The sequence below is a fragment of the Diabrotica undecimpunctata genome, chromosome 1, assembly GCF_040954645.1.
Source record: "Diabrotica undecimpunctata isolate CICGRU chromosome 1, icDiaUnde3, whole genome shotgun sequence".
NCBI classification, from domain to species: Eukaryota; Metazoa; Arthropoda; class Insecta; order Coleoptera; family Chrysomelidae; genus Diabrotica; species Diabrotica undecimpunctata.
Genome location: NC_092803.1, coordinates 44,128,139 through 44,151,774, shown reverse-complemented (window position 1 = coordinate 44,151,774; position 23,636 = coordinate 44,128,139). Strand labels below are relative to the sequence as shown.

At 32.9% G+C, this 23,636-nt stretch overlaps 1 protein-coding gene and 1 long non-coding RNA gene across 2 annotated transcripts in view; one reads left to right on the top strand and one right to left on the bottom strand.

Annotated features, from left to right (window-relative positions):
- LOC140442373 (fat-like cadherin-related tumor suppressor homolog) overlaps positions 1-23,636 on the top strand; it is a 965,522-nt gene that overhangs the window by 332,471 nt on the left and 609,415 nt on the right. The window lies entirely within an intron of this gene.
- LOC140438815 (uncharacterized) lies at positions 853-22,169 on the bottom strand. The gene is made up of 3 exons (XR_011950578.1): positions 21,815-22,169; positions 8,583-8,783; positions 853-1,148 (listed from the first exon to the last, which is right to left on the bottom strand). It is a non-coding gene; the product is annotated as an uncharacterized lncRNA (long non-coding RNA).

Here is a 23,636-nt window from a genome sequence, read left to right as displayed (position 1 = left end):
ATAAAAATATATGGTATACTATAATTTGCATAACCATTTAGAAATGGACCACAATTTACATGTACTTTTGAGTACATCGAACAAGTAGAACAAAAAGAAGAAGGTAATGGTTAAGATTGTATTAAAGGGAAAGTAGAAATTAGTATCATTGCAGATACTAATGGAATAAATGAAGATTTAGTTAAAGATGGAAATGATTAGAAATGTTTATTGGCTTTGGTTTTTGAAATATTTTTGAAATAATTTGCCTGGCATGTTCCTAGACGTTTTACAGTGAAAGCCTACAACATCGGCATCGAAAAACTGATTCCACGATATAAAAAAATGCCTCGACAACCACACAACTACATAGAAAAATAGCCTAGGTACTGTGACTTTGTAAATAAAGTTTTTTCTGGACGGGAAAGATTTTTGTTTTGGTTCAGAGTAGTGGCTATACCGCTCTGAGGAGACCTAAAGAGGTCGAAATACGTATAAGCGGCTGTCGCTGCCCTGTATCAAAACAAAAATCTAATACCGTCATTATGTCTAATACCGTCATTATATCTAATACCGTCATTATGTTAAAGTTTTTTCTGTTGATATCTTTTGTTTTTAGTTTTAATGCCAAAACGTTCATTACTTTCTGGACGACCAATGTATATATAAACAAATTGATCAAGTTTTTTTCCTTGACAGATTTTATGCGCCTCCAACTGAATTGCTAAAAATTATAAAAACTCATTATCATTCTATTTAACGAATATAAAACGAGTTCAATTATCGTTATACAATTCACCTAAATTGATAGATATTTGGTAACAATCCTTAAAGTTGCATAGGGAGTTGTTCCGTTTTTGTTTGATCCTTTTTTGACCTGTCCGGTCCTTCCCTATTTTGTTATATGGTTAAAGTTGGAAAGTTTCTGATAAACAACAAAGTCCGTGCATGGCATATCAAATCTCCACAACACATTATATCCTATCTCCACATTCTATTTCTAGTCAGATACTACTTTTCCAATATAATTCTTGGCTCCTGCACTATTGAATCCTGACATTTCCTTGCTAAAATATGGAACGATTTGAATATTGTAGCTGTTTCAATTTGACCTCTCGCATACCACGCCAGCCAGTTGTTGATCGCGTGCAAGATATGACTGCTCGTTCCTAAAAAATAAAGAACGTTAAAAAGTCTTTTTCTGTTATTAAGGTGTCGGATGAAAGGTAGCCGTCCGTCATCTCTGTATCGTTAAAGACAGTACCGGACTGTTACATAATAGTTCATTTGTTACATCATTAGAGGTAAATAAGAGGATAATTCGTTGGTGAATATGGAAAAACAAATGAGGAAGAGAAAAGTTTATATCAGAAAAATGATGATCTTAAGAGACTTACTGAAGTAACAGGGATAATTACAGGCTTTTAAAAGAGTAAAAGAGACAACGATTTGCCTATGTTTATAAATATATTGAACATTCTAGAAAGGCATTATAGAGAAATAAAAACATGTATTATAAATAATTATATTGATTATATCCAGATAGGAGACATGGCCATAAAAAGGAGTATTTTATATTTAACTTTTATATGTATGTATTGTATTCTCAAGTAAAATTTGTTATATAAATATAGCTCAGAAACAGTTATAAAATACAATTATTTAAGTGAAAAACAGAGATCAAGACACAAAGAGACTGTTTAAGTTATATGATGTGGGTTGTCTTTGATAATATATTGCTTCATTCCAGAATATAGTGGAGATGTCACATCTACATTGTCCTTACAGATAATGAGTGATTCTCAGATATTCTTATAAGTAAAGTAGTAAAAAAGCAGGATGGAATACTAGATTGATCTTTATAATTATCTTTTATAATAAACTACAAAAGCAAATTATAATTGAAGAATAAAGCCGACAGTAAATCGGTAAAGTGAATGTTGGCGTTAGTTTTTAAGGATTTCTGAAGCGGACAAGAAAACAACACAAACATTGCAGTTCTAGTACCCAAATGTTTGTTGAAAATTTAGAGTTGTAAAGAAAGTACATAGAAATGTCTTTTTGCTCCTTTTTGAGTGTTCACCAGTAGACAGGGACCATGAGCTGGGCTTAGACCCTCATAAGACAGGTTAGTTTTACCCTACTTTTACCGCGGGAATATTTTTGTAAGCCTCTAAGGCCGTATCCTTTCTCGTTAAAGGTGACAACAATATCTCTTGGAGCTCCTAGAGTCGAAAGGTTCAAAACAATGTGACTTTACCAGTCAATTGTAGTTCGCTACGATTGTCGCACGAGCTCATTATTTCCGTTGAGATTATCGGTTTACATTGGGATTTATTTTTACCGGAAGAGAAGATCTTTAGACAGAGGAACATGTGTATTATATTCTTTTTGATGTTAGAACTGGGAATTGTCTGTAGACGACTTACGTGTATGGCAGGTTGTTGTGCCTGGTAGAGCAATCTCCTGCGATGTATTCCAGTTTAGAGATTCGTCTTGTCAATTATTAGGCCCCTGGTATATTTTAAGAAGTAAAGCCTACTTTACGAATAATGTACACAAAATTTTTTATCAGTCTATTATAATTTTTCATCCAATAATACTTTAGAATAATCATTTCCTTCACCTTGTTCTCTGTCATAGGCATCAACTGTTAGTATTAGTTTTCTGTCCTGTCGATAATTTCTATTTGCCTATTGCCAGTGATACTCTCATCCATCTATGACTGCCTCACTTACTTAATCCGTGGTATTACAACCCTCCGTGAATTTTAGCCGACTTGGCAATTTGCCTCCATTCGTCTATCTTAAGCAATCTCCATCCAATTCGTCACGCCCATAGCTTTAAGGTCTCCTGCATATTATCTCTCCACCGGAGTTGAGGTCGTCCACGTGGTCTTCTTCCAAAGTGACTGAGGTATCCTGCCCACTGGAGTCTTCTGGACTTCATTTTTTTTATTATATTAGCGTCTTAATATAGTTCTTCGAGATTTTTGTTAGTTCTTATCCTATATTGTCCTGCTGCTCCATCAAGCACATGCCCAAAGATTCCTTACGATTTTTCTTACCCAAACACGTAGTCGCTTTTCGTTTGGTTTTGGTATCATCCACATTTCACTACCATCCATCACTAGGTGTCCTATGACTGTTTTATATAGTTGTTTCTTTATATGTCTTGTTACTTGTTTCGGCATAAAGACATTTGTTGCCGACTTGTATCCTGTTGTTTATTTCTTGTGATCCCTTATTGTCATGAGTTATTGTTGTTCTAAGATACTTAAGCTCTCTGACTCGCTTTAAGTTAAAGTCGTCGATGGTGATGTTCTGTCCGATTCCATCTCTGTTTTGGTTATTGCGGCTCATATGCATATATTTAGTTTTATTTTCATTGATTAGTAGCCCCATCTTCTTTGTTTCCTTCTCTAATCTGACGAAAGTCTCTTTCATCCGTAATCTGTTGAATCCTATTAGATCGATATTGTCTGCAAATGCCAACAGTAAGTTTGGTGCTTATTTAATACAGTGCTTTTTGTTTCCTTTTTTGTGGATTAGTACGATAACCTCTTCTTTCCATTCGTCTGACATTGTTTCTTCCCAACAAATGCCCTGAATCAGTTTGTATATAGATCTGTACAACGCTTATCCTACGTGTTTTAAGCACTCTGCGGGAATACCATCACTGCCTGGTGCCTTACTATTTTTAAGTTTTTTAATTACCTGGGTTACTTCTTCGTATGTCGGTTATTGGTCTTCTTATTCAGCTGTATACACTTCTATGGATGTATTTCTGCTAGATTGGTCGTTGACCAACAGTTGATAGAAGTATTGCTTCCAGGTCTTTAGGATTACCTTGTCATCAATAATAAGCTCCATGCTGTCGTTTTTAAGGAAGTTTTCTGTTCTTGCTTTATGTCTGTGAAACTCCTTTAAAGAATTGTCTTATTTTGTTGTTCTTCCGATTTTCTTCTATATCTTTGATTATCTTTTTCCTTTTCATTTTTCATTTTTTTGTCTCTGTTCTTGTGTGTTTATACCTTTCACATTTGTTGTGCGGGGGATTTTATAGTATGTCCCTTCTTGCTATGTTTCTTTGTGGATTTGTATTCTTGTGGATTTTTTGAGCCGCAATTTTTCTTCTTACCTTCGTTTTTATCAGAAATTGATTCGTGTCCCCATCCGCCCTGTTTAGGCTTCTTACGTCTAAGCAATGTCTACTCTATGACTACCGTGTCCCTTTAAATCATAGGGACACGGCTGGGCACACATAGTATTTGCGGTTTTCTTCTTACACGTGTTTTGATTACTAGTAGAAAACTTCAATACAACACTTGTTTTTACCATCTATTTTTTTTATTCTTTTTTGGATCTACTTTTTACGAGCTCTATCGACTTGTTACGTTTTCCGTCGTTCAGGCTTACTTCAAACATTCGCCTTCCCATCACTACCCCATCAGTATCTGAGCCTACATTTATTTATCCATGTTCTATTTGGAAAGTCTTGTTTTGATGTATTGTGGATATTTAAGGAAGAACAAACTCTTATGACAGTTGTTGAGACCACTGTTCAATCACAAATTAGTCCATTAATTTGTAATTTCACATTAATCTTAAGTTCCTGAATTTGTATAGTTTCACCGTGTATAATTGTGTAACATATCAATTAGTAGCTCAATTTCAGTTTAGATTGCCTAATATGTATTGAGGAAATGCCTGCAATCATTTCCTCGGTTCAAATTATATTTACCAGAACACAAAGACGGTATTAAATTTAATTTCGATGCAAGGCATCTGCAAGCCGCTTATACGTATTTCAACCTCATTAGGTCTCATCAGAGCTACATATGCAGTTGCTCTGAATCGAAACAAAGTCATAGGACAATAATTAGAAAAATAATTTATTTAAAATATATTTGCCAGCTTCTACAAGTCAACGGTTTTTGTTCTATGCAGAGGGCAATACGCTTATTTGATGAATCGAGATTATACACTATATATATATATATATATATATATATATATATATATATATATATATATATATATATATAACATAATATATATATATACATATATATATATACATATATATATATATATATATATATATATATATATATATATATATATAACAAGTATAGTGTAATAGTTCAGTAGCTGTCAATAAAACTATATGTTACTCCACGACTTCAACATTTTATTTTATCATCGTCGATCGAGAAGAATCGGACACAGGGAATTAGAAATAATTAGAAATTATAAATACATTCGAATTTGTCCAACGCACAAGGACTAAAACCTGGCTAAAGAACCTGAGGACATGGTTTCAAACCAATATTACAAAGCTCTTCCGCGTTGCTACCAATAAAGTAAAAATAGCCATGATGGTTGCCAACATTCGGTAAATAATTGGCGCTCAGAGAAGAATCTATGTTATCTCTTTCGAAATTAATTTCCTGATAACATGAAAATTCCAAGCACCAAACAAAATTCGCGAAGATTCACGTTATTTTACTTCAGTGTTGAATTTGTGTTTAATAAAACCTTAGTTCGCTCCTGTCTTTCGTTTGTTCAAAGGAAAATAATACTTCATGAATACTTTTATTATAGGTAATTGCTGAAGAAATATTTTCATTACATGTTAAAACTGGAACATTAAAAGATGAAATTATTATTGTATGGATATTTCTTGAAGGAAAATGCATGGCAAACATTTAATAACGTACGAGTATCTAAAGAAAAACCACGCGTGTGGTTTGTGTTATAAGAAACTATTTACATAGTGCCACAAGAAGTTCTATTAGACTGTGGATAAATGATTAAAAATGTTACCGCAGGATAAAAGACACATTTAACACAAAGGTTTTTAGATATTTTTCTTAAGCAATTTAATTAATAATTTTCCTGATTTCGTGTTATTAAGACACATTAAAAAATAATAAGTACATATCGTCCATTAAAACACCAGCTATTTCAAACAAAAATTGCTTTTAATTATGCTCGGTTCGCTGATCGCTGTCCCAACTGTTTTTAACTTAACCCAACTTAGTAAATTTAGTAATTATTTTTTGCTACATTGGTTAACAGGTTTACTGCCAGTGTTTCCTATGGGGCACACGCTAGATTTCTGCGAGGGCCCAGTGTTTCTTATAGGACACACCAGTCGACCACACTATATAATACACAGTTTAATGCATTTTACATTGGAGACGTGTAGTAGTGGCCCCAACGGATATCTCATGCGAATGAGTTGTGGATACTATATTTTTGTTGGTAAATACATATTAAATGAAAAAACATATTATTTTCAAAAAATAACTAATGATATTTATTAAAGCACGTTAAACAAAACATTTTATTGCATCTGGTGCACATTGTTTGCACTTGAGTTGCAAATTTGATTTTTCCACAGTTCCTTTTTTGGTATACTTTTTGTAGCATTCTGAACATTTTTTGAATTAATTTGTGTCCAGGCTTGCGCGGATTTGGCGATGGTGGTACATCAGATGCGTATTTTTGCAACATATAATGGATTACCTGTTCACTAAATTAGAAAATGAGCACTAACGATGCTAGTCCCCCATATAATTTCAAATAATAATCCGTACCACTTGGTACAGCGTCTCAATGCTGTAATATATGACGCAATTTGGTCGCTCAAATCGATAGAAGACTTTCCTGTGTTATAGTCAACTATACACTTGGGTTTGGTGATGTTACTTCCAGAACGTCTAGTCTGTTCTCTACAGTCTGCAATGCAGAATATTTTGTAGTAAGGACGAAAACAATTCTCTTATCGCTCCATTTAAAAATACTAATACCATCTTTACTCGTGATGGCAGCAAATTCTTCCTTTTTTAGTTTGACAGTAACAACATGTGGCAAATATTTAAATATTTCCGATCGAGTCTAAGTGTACCAACTAAGCGGGAATTTCGGTTCAACAGAAGAATATGCCGATGAAAGGCTAGTGTAGTAATTGTACGTGTATAAAACTCTACCTTCATCCAGGAGATCGTCAATGAGCTCCAGTACTACACTCTCAGCAACGCCAACCTCTAAATTTTTTGATCTTCCACAGTATATAGATATATTCCAGGTGTGTCGTTTGTCACTACACAACTTAAAAAATGTTATGCATATTTGTGGCGTTTATTGGGTATATACAGTCGGAAGAGCAATCGTCCTTTCCATGGAATCAGACTTTCATCGATACAAATTTTTCTTCTAGGCGTATAAATTTTTTGGAAATTTCTGATAAACATATTGTTAACGTTTCGTATTTTATATAAGCGGTCATTTTCTAGGGCTTTCGTGTTGTCCGATAAATGAAGCATTTTCAAACTGATTTCGAATCTGTTTCTGGACATGACAGACCTGGCTAGTGGGAAATTATATAAATTATCTGTTTGCCAATAGTCGCGAAGAACTGGTACTTTCACCAATCCCATTCATCCAACAAGAGCAAGGAATCGACATATTTTCGCTTTATCAACTAGTCGCCATTGATAAAGTCTGGATCGCTGAGAGATATCTTGAACAGTCGTAAGTATTTGAGTGGCATAAAGGTTTGTTTCATCTGTTGCAGTTTTGCAACGATTTATAAACATTTATATAATGTTAACAGACTTTGTGGTAGTTTTGATTCTCCCCGCATTCCAAGACTCCGTGTATAAAAATACAGCTGTGTTAAAAACTACATATTACGAAACGAGTTATCTGCAAAATGACACAGACGTGTATTTGACATAAGAATGAGATAAGAGACGAGTTCCATATGCCATATGAGACAGGCATGCGTTTGGGTCAAGAGTACCTGACACACTTCGCTTTCGGTCTTGTGAGAGACACTCTTTAACGTCTAATATCAATTTATGCGTTATTTCTAATCATACTCAACCATAGCAATCGAAATCTCAAATTTTTTTGTTGTTAATGTGTTTTTAAAACCTACAAGGAAACTAAGTTCCTGTAGCTGGCTGTATACCATGTATCACAAAAAATTTAAGTAAAAATCCTTTATAAAAGGTATATAAATTAAAAAACCCAAACGGGCTATGTCATGAAGGCAAAACGTTTTCGGAAACCATGTTCCATCAACAGTGCCTAGGTGTACATGTTTTGAGCCACTAAATATCAGGGTAAAAACCCGTTAAAATTTATCTGTTACAATTTGGTTTACATTATTTGGTATTATATTTTAAGATGTTAGAGTTACCAGTGGATATGATGACATGGCGACGTATGACTCTACATGAAGTTGCTGGTCCTGAGACGAAGTGTCTACGAGGACTTCAACGGGTTTTTACCCTGATATTTAGTGGCTCAAAACATGTACACCTAGTTACTGATGATGGAACATTGTTTCCGAAAACGTTTTGTCTTTATGACATAGCCCGTTTGGGTTTTTTAATTTATATACCTTTTATAAAGGATTTTTACTTAAATTTTTTTTAAAACTTATTCGTCGACATCCTGCATCCAGATATTCTTATTTAGTTATAATTGTATGTTTGTTTATGTATATTTATGTTTGATTTTACTTCTTTTTTCAAATAGAGTTATATAGTCTACTTGTTTATTATTTTTCTATAGGAATATACATACCCAATGCGAGTGAAAACCAACGAGTTCTAGATTGAACATAACATATTCTCTCCCCTTTCTGATTACCCCAATTGTTATATAGAGGTTATCGTATGTGCAGAACGCAACATCATCAACTAATACACTAGTTCTAACTAGTTCTAAATAGGTAACTAAAAAGTCTCAGGCGATTAACACTATTTTTAGTAAATCACTTCTAATCTGAAACAAGAAGAAACATTTTATTAGCCCATTTTGAAAATGACTCTCTGACCAATGGAGAATATAGATGATATAAACTGAAATTTGCAACTATACAAACTTGAAGTAGGCAAACAAAAAATTTTTTGGCAACATCTACTTTGGTTTGGTTACTTTACTATTGGTATCATTATGTATATTTATTGTAAAATTATTATCTATACTTATTCGTATATGATCAAAAACTCTGAAATATACTATCATAATAACTTTTATTCATTTTCCAGTAAAGCGGATGGTGTTAATGATTAAATAAAGATATCTGGTGATTATTGGATTACGTTGTGCTTTATGTTTCGGTAAATTAATCAGTCGTCAATTCAATATGGTCTATTGTTTTATGAGTAATTTTAACGCTGCGTGATAATTTCTATAATCAAATATTTGTTTTTCCTTTGAAGCCACATCCATCATCATTAATAAATACAAGAGGTGAGTTTTAGTAATATCATCCCTTGTTTAGTATTTAATTATTTTCATAATAATTAATAGATAAAAAATATTGAGTTCATTTTTGTTTGTCTCATGAATACAAACGGAGCATTTGCTTAAAATATAAAGTAAAACCAAAAGCAAATCCTTCGAAGCAGCCGATAGAAGAAAAGGCATTTGCTTCGTTTCTAATGAATAATAATTTGCTTTTGCTCCACAGTAAATGCTTCGTTTTTTATACCGTTTGCTACATTTTTTTAATAAATCTAGAGAGGAATAACGATAATTTTTGATTGAATGTGACGGGCGTATGTAGTAGTACACTCTGATAATACATATCTGCACTCGATCTTGTCGGCATACACGTAAACCTAACTTATAATTTCAACTAGTATATCTATCTTTAGTATGTATATATAGCGCCCTGTAAAGAACCGATACCACGTACATTTTTTGTAAAGTTCCTCTGAAGGAACATTGTGTCTTGGTGAATCAAAATAATAAAAAACTTTATTTACTGCTTTACGATATTTTTATTCTCATAAAAATAATAGAACCAACATTTTAAATGAAATTTTGAGAAACAGTTCCTTCCCTTCATCAGACACAGATGAACTTCACATTTGGAACAAAATATATGAGTCTTATTTTTGCTACCCTCAAATTTGCATCTACAATTATCTTTTTTTTTTTTTTCATGTACATTGGGAGTAGTAGCCGTGATAGTAGACGTCATATCTTATTGCTACAAAAGGTCTTGCTTCACACTTTTTTTTGCTTGAACTGGCGAATCTTGGCGGCCTTCCCAAAGGATTTTTAAATAGTATTAGATGCTCTGCTACATCTTCGCGAAATGCCAGAAGATCAATTATCTTGTTTTTGTTGATTCCTAATGCAAGGACAGCTGCAACCAGGACTGAAAAAATGTTATCTTTAACAGTTGTGTCTTCTTCATTGTCAAACTTTTCGTCAGACAACAACGGAACATCCGAGGAGTCATCATTTTCTAAATAGTACAAAAGTTCATGTTCAGTAAGGGCTTTTTATTGTTCAAAACCATAGCACTGATGCATGATTTATTTAAGCATAAAGTTCGTTTGTCCCTGCAATGTAAAGGGACTGCGAAATACGACGCAATGCTATAAGATCCGATGAAGAAAACACTCCCTATGAAGAGAACGATTTGGTGAAATTTGTAGAGTTACTGGAAACCTAAAAAGTTCTAATACTAGAGAAAACGCAAGCACCACTATAAAAAAAAGCAAATGAGAATGCATTAATGAGGTTACAAGCGGAATGGCAGGCGGTGAGCGCGAAAACAATTGTAAAGCAATTAGCTATAAAAGTCAACAACATGAAAACGAAAATCAAAGACAAAGCAAATGTAAATAAAAACGGCCATAAACAAGTAAAGTGTAAGTCACGGGAACAAAAATTTTGGCTGTTAATGGCTTGTGACATAAACTCAACTATGTGCAAAATTCAAGGTAAGAATGAAATATTTATTGCAAGGGCAGGTTAGCATACTATCACCGATAGAGACTGCTGTTTCAGAGGACATCTGCTTGGAGTCTGATCCATCTATTCTGATTCCAGAAACTGCAAAAAGCACGGTATCAATAAAAATTAAAAAATCTTGTCTTCCGGACACAACAGAAACACAAAAGTTATTAACAGCTGAATTGCAAAGATTAGTTTTGTTATAATAACTGGAAGTACTGACGTTACACAAAAGAAAATTATTGAAGGAGTTAGAAAAAGAACAGCTTTTAATTAAAATGATAAAAAGTGTATACACAGTTGTAAACTATTTGAAGGTAAAAAAAACTGACAATGAAGTAACATCTTCTTTTTGTAAAATGAAATAAAATTTTTGACATTACCTCATTTATAGAAGAAATATCACGATAATGTCGGCATTAACACTTACAATTTATTAAAAAAAAATACCTATAAATTAACTCAACAAAAAAGTATTACTGAACATACCAACTTTTAAGTTGTACATAAAAAAACCTAAGATTATTACAGAAAACAAAAAAAATTAAGGGACATACTCATAAACATATATAGAAAAAACTTAACACTGCACTGCACTAAATACGTAGGTAATAAAAGTTACAAATGAATTCAGGTTTATTTCTTTAATTCCTTAGACAGAACACATCTGCGATTATATTCTCTAACATTCTGAGATGCTTTAAACTCAAATTTAACTTACATATTGCTGTAGACTTCACTGAATAATTTTTCAACTTAATTAAAATGTATCACGTTAATGTCTTTGTCACTATTTGTTTAACTGTTACATTTGTTATATATTTAAACTTTGTTTAACTGTTTAACTTATATATTCGTAGTACTGCACTATATTATCGATTTTCTCATCTTTCTTATGGGATACGTGCCCAATTGCCAAATCAAACTAAAAACAGGCCAAGCCTGAGCGGGACTCTATGTACTCAATCGTACCCTAACGGTTGTCAACATCAAAGTGCTTGATGGTACAACTCATTCTCCCTGCGAGTATACATTCTCCCACCAGCCCAAGTGGAAAGATTCTTATTCATTTTATGCGTAATTCGCCGCTTCGAGAATCAGCATCTTATTTTTTCTATTAATGTTAACTTCTCTAATGTTATCTTTTATAGTACTCTTTGATGTTCATTACCTAATAGAAGATTTAAAATATTCCCGTAATTTGAACATCTGAATAGAAGGAATCGACAATAAAACTCATTACAGTTGTGTAACTGTAAAACTTGCGCACTTTTCTTGATATCGCTACTCCCCTTGTGACACTCAGACATATAAATTTTAACGATAATTCTTGTTGTAGAAAAGTTCTCTTGATGTTCGCAAAGTGGTTCGTGAATATTATAATGACCTTTTCGTCGATATTTAAGAATACGTATTAAGCCATTGTTCTTTATTTTATTATTTAAATATCCTTAAAAAATATTCTGTAGTTTTTTTAGATCATATTATATATTATAGTTTAATTTGATTTTGAATAATAGTTATACGTAGAGGTATCCAGCTTATGAACAGTTACAACATATTAGCTTTTAGATTACAGGTGATTTCAGGACTTATGCTGATCAGCGGCTGATCGTTGACAATTAGATCTAGAAGATTAAGCAATTATTGTGTCCTAACCAAACTGATGTGTAATTCTTAAACGCTCAGGTCCTATCCATTAACGTAGCTTAGAATCTAGTAATTTAGCATATAATAGTATTGCTGATGGTAAAGTGTATCCTCGGTCGATATTGTTTTCAAACAAACGCCGTCTTTAGTCCGGACAAATTAATCTGTAACTAAAATCATATTTTTAAGCAAATAATGCTTCAAAATATATTATGCAAAATTATTTTGAATTCGTTACCCCTTTTTAGTTAAAATAAGACAAAACAGGAAAAGCAATTTTCTTTGTATATTTTTTATTGTGAAGTATTTTTAACTCTCCATTAAATTGCATACGTTCGGAGATTCAATTTAAAATATCGATTGACTGATAATATTACTAATCTACTGATTTCAAGTAAGCCTTTACTCACCAGATTTAGATGTGTTCTATTTAGGATTGAGATGAGGAATGAGCCAATTCCTCTACATTCTTCTTTCTGACTACGTTCATAATTTTGAACTTCTCGGTGCTTATGTTAGTCCTACATTTGAAGTCCATTCCGTAATTTCGCTCAGAATCTGTTTGAATTCTATCTGACTGTGCCATTAAACTTGCTGAGGGCTAAGATGACCACGTCATTCGCATAAACCAGGACATGATCGTTGCCTGTGTAGCTATCAGCACATCCACATCCTAGATTCCACACAAGTGGAGATAAGACTCCCTCTGCGGAAATTTTTTGGCTACTTGTGCTGACACTGTATCCCCAGTAACATAGCGTAGATCACACGAGTTCTCAGCATCTAGTCTGTCCATGTGCAGCTTGTTTCGTATACCTTGTTTAGACGAATCGTCCATGTGGTTGCTTCGTAGGAGGAGTTGTCGAATGCTCCCTCTATATCGAAAAGGGCACCCAATCGATATGTATGCTATCCCTGATGTATGGACAACCCAGGGACTTTTTTCCTTAGCTAGTTTTTCCTGAAAGGTTTTGACAGGTTTGGGTGTAAAAGCCACCGTTGTAAGCCTGTATACTTTAGCCCAGCCCTAAGCTAGCCTGTTGTATTATACCTAATTTTTTGTACGGGTCATTTCCGTTCTGTAGAAGTATTATACAGGGTGGTCCTTAAGTAATTGTACAAACGAAAACTGTAAATTCTACACTTTAAAATATTACGATTTAAGCCAAATTGCTTTAATAAAATGTTGATATTAAGAAAGATACAGAGTGTTAAAGTGCAAATTTAAAATTCTATTTTTCGCTATAACTTTCATGTTGGTAAAGATTTATGCATAAAAATTTACAACTAAGTACTTTTAAATATGAGAAACTATAATTTGATGCACACTTTGGTGTAGCTGATAGAGGGCGCTACATATGCCACATATGTGGCATAAATTTGCACTTAACTTTTTTGCTGTTTGAGTTACCTGTATTTTTGATAAAAAATATTAAAGATACATTATTTTAACAAAAAAAAGGTAAACTTCTTAATAACTTCAAAACTTAACAGTTTTCGTGATAATCGCATTTTACAAATCAGCTGCATAATTCTGATTTAAGGCAATTACTCCAAGCAACGAAGGAAAAATAGACAAAAACATTAATAAATCTAAATTTTGGTATAAAATACCTTTAACTAAAGCCAATAGTTAACAAAATATTAAATAAAATAAATATATCAGCAGGATAATTAATAATAGGATTTGACAAAAACAGAATAATAGGGATTTTACATCAAACATTTTACGTTTTATGTTAAATTAAAGTCATAATCAAAACATTTTGTTTACAAACCAAATTAAGAAATAGTTAAACTAAATAACATAACTTTTTGTCAACGTAAGTGTTCGATATGTCCACCATTTTCTTTAATTCATTTGTCAATATATTACATAAAAGATCGTCTCATGTTAAATAGCATCATTGGTTCTAAAGAAACTGCTGCAGTATTTATTTCTTCCCATAGTTGGTTGCGAATGTTTATGGAATTCTTATAGACACGTTGTTTTAATACGCCCCATACACCAAAATCAAGCGGATTAAATTCTGGGCTACGTGGTGGCTATAATGTATAATGGATGAATATATTCTTTTGGATACATATCCAAACCTTATGGTATATTATGGAACTACATCTTATTTGTGGCAGAGGTTAAACTGTGATGTATTTGATTCATTGGTTACTTGTATAAACACGGAATAACCTATAGATGTCATTACTTATTTATATGATTACGTTACAGCTTACGAGTAACTATAATTACATCTCGAACAAATGGTCTATTATGATTAACTAACGAACTAATATTATGCTGAACTAAATTACCTGTGTGTTTACTATATTTATAACAATATCGGTTATTAGGCCAACGATGATGTTTTTGTAAAAATGCTGAGTCTTTAAGGTTAGATTGGTAGCAAAAGTATTATGAAACAAGACACATATGTGTTATTCAATACCTGGGCTTTAGTTTCTAATTGTCCTAATAAAAATGGTTAAATAATTTACGTAATGAATGATAAGTATTCTTTTGAGATTTTTTATAAATTAAATAATTATATATTATAATTATAAATAATTATATCAATATCTCACCACATTGCAAAGGAATATGACTGCCACGATAAATCCAACGTTCAGAACAGTTATATTTAAGTATGTTCTCACTGCCTCCTCTCTAGAATGTGGTGGTGTACCATCTTACATAAACCACATATTTTGGGTTTTCAGCATTTTACTATAGGGAAAAAGTAATACAACTCCAGTAGGTATAGAAACTTAAGAAGCGATATGAAAGGGAAATTGTAAACATGATGACGGCCAACGTCTGAATACGGACACGGCACCTAAAGAAGAAGATGAAGAATATTTTCATAAGACATTTAGCAGACATAACAAAAATTTTGTAATGTTACATTATCATCTTTGAGTTGTTGTAATAAGAATAAACTGTGAATTATGCTTATCTACAGGTATTCAGTGCTTCACCGCACAAATATTACAACTAAGAATTATTATGCAGCTGACTTATAAAATGCGAATATCTCGAGAACGGTTAAATTTTGAGGTTATTAACAGGTATACCTTTTCCTTGTAAAAATAATGTATCTTTAATATTTTTTAATACAAATAGAGTCAACTTTAAGAGCAAAAAAGTTAAGCGCAAATCTATGCCACACATGTGGCATATGTGGCGCCCTCTATTAGTAACATTAAAGTTTGTATAAAATTATAATTTATCCTTCTTTAAAGCATCCAATTATAAATTTTTGTCCAAAAATATTTACAAACGTAAAAGTTATAGCGAAAAATAGAATTTTAAATTTCCAATTTAACACCCTGTATCTTTCTTAATATCAACATTTTATTAAAGCAAGTTGGCTTAAATCGTAATATTTTAAAGTGTAGAATTTACGGTTTTCGTTTGTTCAATTACTTAAGGACCACCCTGTATAAATCCCGTCCGAACTCGGTGATTTATATGGCTCAAATGAGTTTATTGCTCATTTGATTTTGTTCTGGTTTTTAGTGGTATCAGTTTTATTTTATACTCAGGAACGTGTATCCTGAAAAATTCTTATAAGATCTCTTCACTCCTATAAGAGTGAGGTAATGCTTATATGAGGATCTTTTGAGAGAACGTTATGGAGCCTTGGAATTTCTGCTATCTGTTATATTTCCTCGCAACGTATTCTCTTTTTGGTCTTTTTAGTTTTCTTATTATATTCAGTCAGAGCCCCACTCACCTGATCTTTTGGCGAAATAAAATTTTGATTTGCAAGATTGCCATTCCACTAGGGTGCTTTCCTGTTGGGATTATCCACCCTCTCCGAACAATTGTGAAAGTGAAAGTTGGTTTGTTTCCTGGATGTAGTATGTCTAAGTTTTGTTCCATAACAAAACCTAGTAATACCTCACCCCTTCGATTGGTGTTTGTACTGCCCCAGGTCAGATGATGTGCATTTACATCAGAACTGATAATCAGTTTTCAGTCATTTTTTCCTGCTATTTCTCACTAGCTGTTCCAACTCCCTTGTTAGTGATTGCTCGGGATCATCATGTGGGAGATATCTAGGAATAGTTCTAAATAACGGCGTTATTTAGAACTTTATCAAAACAAAAAAATTATCACAAAAACCTAACGTCTTATTTTGTTCTAATAATCCATCGTTAAGTTTAGCAAACTCCACCTGCGGGATCGAAAACTATCACCTCCGCAGAAACCACTATCCACCGAGACAATACCATCACCAAAAACACATCACTTGAGACAGGCACTCCGTTGAAAATAAAAGTTTTCAGTGTTTTATTGTTAAATAAATTAACAAATTAACAAAAATCGGTAAATTTAAAGAAATACATCGGTTTTTCCAATTTTCCACTTGAATACCATTTTATTCTTTTCTACAAAAACACGTAACCGTAATAAGTATAAAACTACCAGTCTAAATAGGTATAAACACCATCTGTGGTTTTAGATGTTTAAAAATAAATGTCGCAGAATTCAAATATCACAGTACCCAACGGCTGCCTTATTTTTATTCATGGTTGTACAAATAATGCCCTTAAATACCACACTATAAATACAAACTGTTTCAAATTCAAGCAATTGACTGAATTTACACCAAACAAAAAAGATTGCCGCGTTCATTCAAACAGTCCTCTTTTTGCGAGCTCGTCTCTTTGCTCACATTCTCTCGTCTATTTCTATTAATTTACGTTTAATTACAGCCTTTCTTGTTATTTCAATTGAATCGCTTATTTCCGCCACGTCTTTGATCTTTATTTCACGATTTTTCAAAAGATCTAACCCTATTTGTACGGAAACTAATTTTACTTGTGTCATCGGTAACGACATTTAGCGGCTGGTTGAATTATTCGATATTTCGAGTCACGGGAATAGATTTAATTTTCATTTACAGTTGCATTCGATTATCTTTGAAATCTACGCTCACCCGAATTGTTAGATTATCATCGATCTCTTTACACATATACAATATTTAGATATTGTATATATATATATATATATATATATATATATATATATATATATATATTGTATATATATATATATATATATATATATATATATATATACATATATATTATTGTGATCTACTTTGACTCTATTGATGTTTATAGATGTAATCTACTTCAATTACTTACTTACTTAGTCCTAAGCCTTTCTACCGTTAGGTGTAAGGCTGGTGGGGTTAAGATTTGCACTGTTGTCTCCATGCTATCCGGTCTTGTCTTAGATTTCGTGCACTTTCCCATGTCAATCCTTTCTTCTCAACTTCTTTTCTGATTTCGTCTACCCACCTAACTCTTGGTCTTCCTCGTTTGTTTTTCGTTGCATTCTCGTTTCAAACACTCGTTTTGTTAATCTTTCATTCGACATTCTACACACGTGCCCGAACCATCTTAGTTGTCCCTCTACTATTTTTTCGTTTATTGGTTCTAGTTTTAGGTTTTGTCTGATTGTTTCGTTTCGTATTTTGTCTGTCCTCTTTCTGTTTGCTATTTTCCTCAGGAACCTCATTTCCGTAGCATTGACTCGAGATTTTTGTCTCCCAGTCAATATCCATGACTCGCTATTATAGATGATTGTAGGTCTAACTACTGATTTAACGACTGCCGTTTTTACCTTCTCCGGTATTTCTTTTTTCCCCAAAAATGTTGTTTTCATAGTGTTAAATAAGCTTCCTGTTCGTCCCATTCTCTCATTTATTTCCATGTCTTGTTTACCGTTTGATTCAATTATTGCTCCTAGGTATTTAAAATGTTCCACTTGTTCTAGTTGTTTTCCAGTACCACTAAGAAAAGCAGTGGGCTTAACACGCATCCCTGTTTGACGCCTTGACTTGTAGTAAATTCTTCGGATTCGTCGTTGTTGGTTCTCACCGTATTTGTATTATTATTGTACATATCCTTTATTACATCAATTGTTATCCTGTCAACTCCTCTTTCCTTTAATGTCCTCCATACGTCCTTTCTTTGTATTCTGTCAAACGCCTTTTCCAGATCAATAAAGCATATATGTATTTCTCTATTTTTATTGATTACTTTCTCACTTATTTGTCTTATTGTGAATATGTGGTCTTGCGTGCTTCTGTCCTTCCTGAATCCACATTGTGTATCTTCCATAGTTGGTTCTATTTGAGTTTTTATTCTTGTTTCTATTATTCTTGCGAATACCTTCCCAGGAATACTTGATATAGTAATACCTCGGTAATTATTACAGTTTTTCTTGTCGCCCTTTTTGTGTATTGGTAGTATAATGTCTTTCTTCCAGTCCTGTGGTATTTCTGCTCTCTTTATGATATCATTCATTAGTTCTTTCATGCTGTCCACTCCCTCTATTCCCATGAATTTTATCATTTCCGGGGTGATATCATCCTTGCCTGGTGCTTTGCCTAATTTAACTCTTTCAATTGCCTTTTCTAGTTCCTCTGTTGTTATGGGTTCTACTTTTTGTTCTTCATTAATTTCTTGTATCTCCACTATGTTGTCTACATCTGTATGAGTTAGCTCTTTGAAATGTTCTCTCCATCTTTCCATTATTTGGTTTTCTTCTGTTATTACCTTTCCATTCTTGTCTTTTATATTCGGCATCATGTGTTCTTTCTTTTGTCTGAGCTGTTTTAATGCGCCATAGAAGAGTTTTTGGTTTTCTCTATAATTATTTGTCATTTTTAGTCCAAACTTTTCCCATGACCTTTCTTTTTCTGCTTTCACAGCTATTTTAACCTCTTTTCTTTTTTCTTTATATGCCTCATAATCTTCAGGGCGCTTTGTACTTAGATATCTCTTCCATTTTTCATTTTTGTTCTTTACTTTTCTTCGTATTTCGTCCGTCCACCATTCAGTTCTCCTCATGCTATTATTTGCTATTTTTGTCTTCCCGCAAGTTTCCTCAGCAGCTATGATTAAGCTGGTCTTGAGATTTTCCCACTTTTCTTCTATACTTGCAGTTTTTGCCATACCTTTCAAAATATTGTCTAATTTTTCTTGGAATATCTTCTTATATTTTTCTTCTTTTAATTTGTAGCTTTTTACTTTTTCATTTACTACCTTTCTCCTCTTTTCTTCATTTTCTTTTGCTGTTCTCATTCTCATTATTACTAGATGATGATCACTGCCAACCTCTGAGCCTCTTTTGACTTTCGTGTCTTGTACTCTTTTCCATTTGTTGCTACTTACCAAAAAGTAATCTATGATTGATTTTTCATTTCTACTTTCCTGTACTCTCGTGTATTTGTGTACTTTTTTATGTTTAAATTTTGTATTTGTTATAACAAGTTTATTCTCCATACATATTTCTATTATTCTTTCACCATTTTTGTTTAATGTTTCTTCTCCTTCTTTTCCCATGTATTCCTCAATTGCATTGTTATTATTTCCGACTCTACCGTTTAGATCTCCCATTACAATTATATTTTCTTCTCCATTGTCAATTTGCATTTGGAGCTCCTCGAAAAATTTATCCTTCTCTTCCTTTTTTGCATCTTCATTTACTCCGTAGGCTGTTATTATTGTCCATATTTCCTCGTCTATCAGTTTCATTTTCAGCGATAATATTCTCTGGTTAACATATGTTTCTTCTATAACGTATTGTAGTCTATTCCGTGCATTTAATATCCCTACGCCTTCTTTTGCTCTCTCCTTTGCATCAGCTCCTACCCAAAATAACCAATATCCTTTGTGTATCTTCTTAAAACCTCTTCCTTTCATTTTCGTTTCCGTTATTCCTAATATTTCTATTTTTTGTCTGATCATTTCTTCTACAAGTTCTACCTCTTTTCCATTGATGCTTCTTACGTTCCATGTTCCCATTTTTATCTCTCCTTTTTTCTGCGGTATATCTTTCATCCTCTTTCTATTCTCATCGTTATTCCTATTCGTCGCCCTGGTCGTCATTGTCAGATCCTTTCCGTTGCTTTGGTCGTTATCAATATTCCTCGTGTGGGTGTAGTTTTCTAGTTTTTTGGATGTTTTTCCAGTTCCTTTTTTATTTTGTTCCATCTCCATTCTTCTTGGTTTACTAACACCTTGTTGTAACCAATTTTGACGTCTTTGCCTTTCTCTTTTTCGTTTGTTGCAAAAATTTCTTAGGGGTTTCTGCTTTTCTTTCTCTTCTCTAGTCAAGTCATCATTGATGAATACTTTCTCTCCTACGACGTTTTTTAGTTTATATTTTTTTGCCATAATCTCGTGTTTTTCCTCTTCATTTCTTAGTTTTATTACGCATGTATTCTCGCCTATTTTTTTTACTGTTGTAGGTGTAATATCAATTTGAAGATGTTTATTAAAAAGTCCTTTTATTCTTTCTTTTAGGCTGCTTGGTTCATTTGTATCCATTTTTAGACCATTTATTACAATGTTGTTTTTCTCTCCTTATTTCTGAATTCTCTTTTCTTATATCCTGATTTTCTTTTTTTAATTGTTCGTTTTCTACTGTCAGTTTTAGTAGAGCTTCGTTTGTTTTGTTTTGTTGGTCTTTAATTTCTCTTATTTCAGTTTTTATTTCTTTCTGTTCTTGCTTCATATCTTTTTGAGTTGTGTTCATTTCTTTCATCATTATTAATAACTGGTCTAATTTCTCAGATTCAGTTGTTTGGCGTTTTGTAGGAGTTCTTGGTGTTTCTTTGCTGTTTACAAAAAAATCTATATTTTCTCCTTTTCTTTTTCTTCCTTCATCTGTAGAGTATTCGTCGCTGTCCATTCTTACAATATTTTCCTTGGCCTTTTCTTGTTATTTCACTGTTTATCTCCTTCCCTGTCCTACACCGCGAAAAGAGTCGTCGACCAGTCAACCCGTCGAATCTCCGACCCTTATCGGTGTTTATATGTGGGTCACTTCTACCGAGTTACTTTTCGTTGTAAGTCCCGTTTTCCGAGTTTTCTTACAGTCGAAAATTAAAACGATATTTATTCACCAATGCCACTTTACCGTCGATTTTAGTGTCTTCACTTCAATTAATTAATCAATTAATTATTTCATTAATTAATTAAATCAAAACATAAACAAAATATAAATCTCAGGGATGAATGATCCTATCACTACTTACTTTTGTGGCTTCAAATATTTCTCAGTGGTTTCCTTATAGGGATAGATAAAAGAGAATCAAAATACTACACATATGGATTTCAATTAGAAATTATAAAAATCGTTTATTTTATCAAAACGGAAATCGATATTCAATATTAAAAATTTTATTCTCCTATCTTTATTATTTCATATAAACATTTACAAAAAACAAGAATCTTATTTCTCTTTGTCTCCAAAATTTTTTAAATCAATAACTGTGAATATCTCTACTCTGCTTTACAGAATGTTCTCGATGTTCAATTTTTTTGATATATAAAATGTGTTATTTAACACGAACAACAATACATTCATATCATAACAGAAAACGCCTCACCTTTGCTAATGCTTCTACCATGTCTTCACCCCTAACACGTTTCCATACTTGCTGGTGTTGCGATCAAAGGAAAACTCGTCCACTTTTTCCCAGAATGTCTCTGCTCCTCTGCTAAATTTTGTTCTTTCCTTTTACTGCTTCGTACCGTACTCGTTCCGGCTTTTTCCTGATGCAATATTTCAATCTTTTTAAGCACTTAACACAATAATGGATACTTTAGACTCAAGGATTTATATCATCTCTCGACTTGGCCTATTACTCGTTCCACGATTTGTTTGATGATGCTTGTAACTTTTCAAACACAAACCGGCCTTTTCCTTTTTGAGTACACTGCACTCCAAACTGGACTTCTCCTTTCGATCGAACAAAACACACTGCCACACTCTCTCCATTCATTCTTTGACTTCCAAATCGTTCCCCCACAATTAATTTTCTATCCAATCAAAACCAACTTTCAATCATGTTGTATTATTTACCCAAAACTACCTCTCTCCTTAATCTAAACAAATTTTCAAATCTACGTATCTTTTTGTCTTTATGGAATTCCAAGAAAAAAATAAAATTCCGTATCCTTATTTTATTTTATACAAATAATCAAATTCTTATCTATTTTTGAGAATCTTAATACAAAGGTAGATTTAAACTATCTACTATATACCGTACGGGCTAATGAGTTTCTTTCCCGCATATCTCGAAAACTTAATTGTCTTTAATTGTTTACTTGATATACATTGTTCATTGGGCTAGTAAACAATTCTGCGAAACACTTTCTTAAAACTAGCTATAATTCTTTTTACAAATTTGTCATATACAGGGCGTTAAAAATTTATATGCTCGTGGTTTAGAAACATGAAATTTTTTATTTTAATTGAAATTTTAAATATCAATATAGTTTTTTATTTCTCATGTCAAATAGGAATATAACAATATATATATATATATATATATATATATATATATATATACATATATATATATATATATATATATATATATATATATATATATTACAGGATCCAACTTGTAAATACAATACATTTTGGAGACGGCTATCGCCGTATTCCCGTTCTCCTCCGCCAATCCTCCCGGTCCAAGGCATGCTCCTCCTCCAAACCTCTCGATTCCATCGCTCTTCTAATTCCTTCATTCCATGCGCATCTAGGTCTACCCCTTTTTCTTCTTCCAGGGGGCTTTCATCTGTGAAGTTTTTGAGGCCAACGTTCGTCAGGCATTCTCAATAGGTGTCCAAACCATTTTAAACCTCTTGTTTCTATTATGTCAATGACCGTTTCTGTAGCATTCATGTTATTTCTTATAGACTCGTCGGTCTTCCTTTTCAGCCTTGATGTTCTAACACTTCTTCTCAAATAATCCATTTCAACTGCCAACAATCTTCTCTTTATGTGTGCATTAATTGTCCATACTTCAGAGCCATAACAAAGAACTGATTCAACCATGGTGTGGCCTATTCTTTTTTTGTTCCGTTTGGAAATGTTGCGATCCCACCATAAGGAGTTCAGACATCCTACAATTTTACGTCCCTGAATAATTCGCTGTTTAATTTCGGTTTCTCTCAAGCCATTCTTATCAATGAGTGCGCTTAAATATTTAAATTTTTCCACTTGTTTGATTTCCACGTCCTCATCTATCAACACTTCAAACCTTGCACCTAAATTGATAACTAAATCTTCTTTTTTCTTCATGCTGACGTGCAACCTCCATTTTACATATTCTCTGTATAGACGCTTTATCATAAATTCTAAATCATAAGAATCTTGAGCTAGGACGACTTGGTCATCCGCAAAGTTGTACGTCATTTCCT